The following is a 6,428-nucleotide window of genomic DNA, read 5'->3' as shown; positions in this document are numbered from 1 at the left end:
TGCAAAACACCACATAATGTGGATGAACTTGGAGGGCAATTATGCTGAGTGAAATATGTCAATCACAGAAGGACAAATATTGTATTAGTCTACTATTGGAAAAGTTTAAACATGGAAGGAAAATTTCTTTGTTGGTTACCAGAGATGGGAGCAGAGGGGAGGCTAAATTCCCACATAGCCTGGGGGGGAAAAAAAGAAGAAAAAAAAAATACACACACACACACAAAAAAGATCTGTAAATATACTGCTAACGAGAAGGCTAGCGGTTCAAACCCACCAGCCACTCCTCGTAAGGAAGGTTGGGCAATCTACTTCCATAGTGATGGTGCCTTGGCAACCCAAGGAGAGGTGGCTATGAGTCGGGTCTGACTCAACAGCACATAACAACAACAACATACAAAAAGAGAGAGAGAGAGACCAAGATTATTAGTGGTTAGCAGGGGTAGGAGGGAGAGGGAAAGAGGAAGCTTTTGTTTGCGGAGCATAGAGTTTATGCCAATGGTGGTGGAATATTTTGGAAAAGGATAGGAATAATGGTGGCACAACATGAAAAATGTCATTAATGTCCCTGAGCTGTAAATGGGGAAGTTGTTATGGTGAGGAATGTCTTGTTGTGTATGTTTTCACCACAATAAAAGCAAACAAAGAAACAAAAAAGTACTTAATGACTGTGGTCTTAAAAGTTTGTTGAGCAGCCATCTAAGGTACAACAATTGGTCTTTCCCTGTGTGAAGCAAAGAGTAAAGACAATTAAAACCCAAAACCTATCTTCTGCAAGTGAATTCCAACTGAACAGGACAGAGTAGAACTGTCCAATAGGGTTTCCAAGGCTGTAAATCTTTATGGAAGCAGATTGCCTCATCTTTCTCTCATGAAGTGGCTGGTGGGTTTAAGCCACCAATCTTTTGCTTAACAGTGCTTTAACCACTGCATCACCAGAGCTCCTTGAAAACAATCGAAGATGCATGGAAGCCATTAGTCCAAAGGAGTAATAGACCCCACAAACTCCAGCCTCCATAACTCTAAGACCAGAAGAACTAGATGAAGCCCAGCTGCCACTGCTGATCATTGTGAAAGGGATCAAAATAGGAGGTTCTGGACACAGTGGAGGGAAAATGTGAAACAGAAACTTAGGAAAAAAATTTTAAAAAGACAAGGCTTACTGGTCTTACAGAGACTGGTGGAACCCCGAACATTACAGCACTTAGACATCCTTCTAGACTGAAACTAAACTCACCCCTGTGGCTCAGAGTTTAGCCAAACAACAGACAGGTCTATAAGGTGAACTTAACACCAGGATGGTACACACTCCTTAGAATATCTGACCAAATGAGACCAAAAGGGCAGCACTTGCCCAGGGATAAAACTCAGAAGGCAGGAAGGAATAGGAAAAATGAATGAACGGAAAAGGTAAACATAGGGAAGAAGTGGGAAGAGTGCTGTTATACTGTGGGGACTACAGTGAATGGCCCGAAACAAAATGTGTATGAATTGTTGAATGGAAAATGAATGTGCTCTGTAAACCTTCACCCAAATCACAAAAAAAAAAAAAAAAAAAAATTAAAAAAAAAGACCATGTGTAACTCAAAAAGACCAGCCTTTGCAGGTCAGAACTTAGCATGTGTTCCTCTGCTTGGTGTTAGCTTGTCCACACCCTTGTGCAGCTGCTGCTAAAGCACTGTCGCTTGCCCAGAAATTGAGCTTTTCAGAGCACAAGATTGGAACTGTTCATTAGCCAATTAGGCTGTTCTTAACTAATCTGGGAGATGAGCATCAATTTGCTTCTGTTTCTGCTCTCAGCAATCCTGCAACTACTAAACTATAAATCATGTCTCTTCTCTCTGTTCCCCCCCCCCAACATGGCCCACCTTTGTAATTAAGAAACTCATAACTCTTTGCACTTCTAGCTTCTAAAACTCTTCTCCTTAGAAATTCCCTCCATTCTTTATTATTATTATTATTATTATTTTAAGAGCTTGTTTTACATTCAATGTTACATGTACTTTCAGTTTCACTCCCCATTTACCATGTCCAACCCTAACCCAGTCTCCTTCTCTCCCTAACCACCCCCCTGTGCCCCTCATATTCATGCAATCCTGTTTGTCTTACATTTCCTCAATTTGAATGTTGATTCTCTGGTGCCCCATGGTCTATTGCTTTAAGAGGTGTATTATCATAGAGTATGTGGGTGCATCATCCTGGGTTGAGTGGTCTGCATGTACATCTTGTTAACTATTGAGCTGAGAGCCAGCCCCTGGAGGTGAGTTTTATTTCAGGTGCAAAATGTATTCCAGGGCCATAGTATAGGGGGTCTCATCAGATTTCATCTGACCAGTAATTCTGGTCATTATTGAGATTTTGGTTTTTGTTCCACGTTTTTCCTCCCACTCTATCCAGGATCTCCCGATTTTGATCTTTTCCTGAGTGGTTGGCATTGGTGACCAGGCACTATCTAGTTCTTCTGGTCTCGAGGGCCATCGTGTCCTAGGGCTGATTGCTTCCAAAGGCCCTTGTTTGTTTATTTATTTATTTATTTGCATTCTACTTTTTGCATTCGCTTCCAACGCTAGGAGACCATTAGCTGCATCTTAGATGGCCCCTTGAAAGCTTTTAAGACCCCAGTCACTACTCCCCAATGTAGGATGCGGAACAAGGCTTTCATGTATTTTGTTGTGCCAATTAACTTAGGTGTATCTTTAACTGCTGCTATTATGGAAATCGAATATTGGGCATAAAGCCTCAGCTCTTGTCAAAATTGAGTCTTTTTGCTAAAAAACTGGTTAAATCTTAAGATCCACACATTTTAGTAAAAACTAACATAACCCATATAACACATGCCATTTTGCCATAGAGCATAGAGACTGAGGTAGTGAACATAGAGGAAATCAGCTTCACACTACAGTTTGGGAGATGAGGATACAGAAAAATTCCTTATATGGAAGCACCTAATCAAAGAGCTCAGATTTTTATCATGTGTAAATGCCTAAGGCATTTGTCTGATAACCAGAATGTTGGTGGTTCAAACCCACCAGCTGCTCCATGGAAGAAGATGGGGCAATCTACTTCCATAAACATATACTGCCTCAGAAACCCAATGGGAGTCACTGTGAGTTGGAATCGACTCGATGGCAATGAGTTTTTTGAGTTTTATGTGCATAATTATGATCATCTCCACAGGGTGTCTAGGAGACTTTTTTATATTAGTGTGGATGTTGTGAATATCCTCTGTCTTCCTATTATAACTAATCAGAAGGTACAAACTGTGCATTGGATTGCCATCATACAATAGGACATCATACCCAAATAGTAGGTGTTCACTGTCTGTTGGGAGCTCTGGTAAGGTAGTGCCTAAGGCATTTGACTGCTAACCAGAAGGCTGGCAGTTCAAACCTTGGAAGGAAGGTTGGGTAATCTACTTTCATAGTGATATCACCTTGGAAACCCAAGGAGGGGTCACTATGAGTCGGGTCTTACTCGACGGCACATAACAACAACAAAAACAACAAAAGTGTCTGTTGATGGTGACAAGGAGAATAGAGAACAAATAGGGAACATTTTTAGTTGTTATAAGGTTGTTGTTAGGTGCTGTTGAGTGGAACAACAAAATACTGCTCAGTCCTGCACCATCCTCACAGTTGTTGCTGTTTGAGGCCATTGTTGCAGCCACTGCATCAATCCATCTCATTGAGGGTTTCCTCTTTTTGGCTTACCCTCTGCTTTACCAAGCATGATGTCCTTCTCCAGGAGCTACGCTCTGAAATCTTCTGCTTGGCTCTTTTACTTCATTGTTAAGACGGGAGACCTGAAATCAGACATCTTGGTTTCTAATTTCACCATTGTCCTATTTTAACTGGAGATCTTAGGCCAAATGATTCATCCTCATGGTACTTCACTTCTTACCTATGGTAACCAGGACCAAAGACCAGACTCTCTGTCTGTCTTCCCATGGTAGAAAGGTGAATTTTAACAAGAGTCTTATCCATTCAGTAATGTAATGCTTTTTTTTGTTGTTGTTGTTATGTGCTGTCAAATCGGACCCAACTCATAGCAACCCCTCCTTGGGTTTCTGAGGTGGTATCACTATGGAAGTAGATTGCCCAACCTTCCTTCCAAGGAGTGGTTGGTGGGTTTGAACTGCCAGCCTTCTGGTTAGCAGTCAGGTGCCTTAGGCACTACGCTACCAGAGCTCCCATGTAATGGTTATATATACAATATTCAGAGTTTATCATTCCAAGGCAGGATTTCTATTAACCAGAAAAAAAACTTAACAGTTTTTTCAGACTACTTTTACTTAGTTCAAGTAAAGTTTCAGTGGGAATCAGACATTGGAGAACACATGGAATAGAGAGACTCATACATCAGAAAGGACCTCGAATGGCTCTTGGACTCTGGGACCCTGCTGCAAACAACAGCAAATCACTGAAGGGTTTTAAGCACTGAATGACATAATCGTATCACATCTTATAAATACATAGGTATCTTCTTTGAGATGTTTTTCAAAAGTCAACAGAAGCCTTTCCAGATTAACAATATTTCATTAAACAGATTTTCACTTTGTACATTCTCTCCACTTGCTATTAAGTTCACTTTGCATTTGGGGAAATCCTCCGCGTTGCCTATCTGAATGCCCTTCCCCATATTCTCCATGGCAACCCTCTACCCATCCTCAACACCTAGCTTAAATAAACTCACTTCCCCTGCAAGTTTTTTTCCCATAGTTACCATCTCCTTTCTCCATGCTCCCAGGATACATCCTATAGAGCATTACTGTGGTCTTGTATGCCAATTACTTCTTAAGACTCTTCTCCCCTCCACTAGGCTATAGGACCCGTGAAGGCAGAGGCTTGCATTGATTTACAGCTATGTACACATTTACATATAACACAGGGAAAAGATTCCCTTTAGTCAGCAGGATTTTATATAGAACACCTGCTCTGTGCCAGATAGTGGGCTGGATGCTCTTATTCAATACAGTCCTACTGAATGAAGGAAATTTTTCTCATCCAGAATATGTAAATACATAAGTACATATATATGGAAAATAGATTGCAAGTCCCTTTACAGCAGAAGTTAATATCTCCTTCAGTACTCTGAACAGGGGAGATTAAAAACAACTGATTTAAAATAACTGGTGAACTTTTTTGCAATCATACCACAAGAGGAAGCAGAAAAGGTTAAAATGGTTATAAGAACCAAGAATTTTATAACTAAAATGCAAAATGGTACCTGGAAGAGTGAAAATGAAGTGGCTAATGTCCAGAAAGGAAGCTCTGGTGACACAATGGTTAAGAACCTGGCTGCTTAACTGAGAGGTTGGCTGTTTGACCCCACTCAGTAGCTCTGTTGGAAAAAGACTTGGTGATCTGCTTATAAAGATTACAGCCTAGAAAATGACCCTATGGGGCAGTTCTATTCAGTCACATGGGGTCACTGTGAATCTAAATCAAATTGACAGCACAACAACAATGTCCAGAAAGCCATACAGTTTTTTGTTTTTCATTACATAGGAGAACACTAGAACAATGTTTCCTGCCCAACTACCTCTACAAGATCTGAGAACCAAGTACAGTGTAACTTTTTGATGTCTTTTCAGTTATTCAACACATATTTATTAGCACCTATCACGGCATAGTGCCTAAGGCATTTGACTACTAACCACTAGTGGTTCAAATCCACTAGCCACTCCACAGAAGGAAGACTGGGCAATCTATTTCTGTAAAGATTTACCACCTTGGAAACCCAAAGGGGATCGCTATGAGTTGGAATCGACTTGATGGTAGTGAGTTTTGGTTTTTTTGGCTTATTATTATCCAAGGGGCTCTGGTGGTGCTATGGCTAAAGCACTGGGTTGCTAACCAAAAGGCAGTGGTTGAAACCCACCAGCCACTCCTTGGGAGAAAGATGTGTCAGTCTGCTTCTATAAAGATTATAGACTTGAAAACCCTATGGGGCAGTTCTACTCTGTTCTATAGTGTGGCTATGAGTCAGAACCGACTCAATGGCAGTGGGTTTGGGTTTGGTTTGGTTAGGGAGCCCTGGTAGTGCAGTAGTTAGGGACTCGGCTTCTAACCAAAAAGTCTGTGGTTCAAATCCATCAGCTACACCACAGGAGAAAGATGAGACAATCTACTTCCACAAAAATTACAGGCTTGGAAAGTCAATGGGACAGTTCTACTCTGTCCTGTAGGGTCGCTATGAGTTGGAATCAACTCAGCAACATTGGGTTATTATCAGGCAGTTCTGCTGTTAGCTCTAAGAAAATAATAGCTGCCATTTTTGTGATTAACAATCCTGAAACAAACCCTATGAATTAGCCACTTAACCTCTTTGTACCTCAATTTCTTCATTTGTAACATGTCAGTAATAAAAAATACATATCATTGTATAATTAAGTGATTTCACACATTGTTGTTGTTGTTGTTATGTGC

The 6,428-nt window shown here is 40.8% G+C and overlaps 1 protein-coding gene across 1 annotated transcript in view; it reads right to left on the bottom strand.

Annotated features, from left to right (window-relative positions):
* CACNA1E (calcium voltage-gated channel subunit alpha1 E) overlaps positions 1–6,428 on the bottom strand; it is a 548,688-nt gene that overhangs the window by 458,240 nt on the left and 84,020 nt on the right. The window lies entirely within an intron of this gene.

The sequence above is a fragment of the Orycteropus afer genome, unplaced genomic scaffold (genome assembly GCF_000298275.1).
Source record: "Orycteropus afer afer isolate SDZICR_OR568_19922 unplaced genomic scaffold, OryAfe1.0 scaffold00043, whole genome shotgun sequence".
Taxonomy (NCBI): Eukaryota; Metazoa; Chordata; class Mammalia; order Tubulidentata; family Orycteropodidae; genus Orycteropus; species Orycteropus afer.
This window is presented reverse-complemented; position numbering and strand designations above follow the sequence as displayed.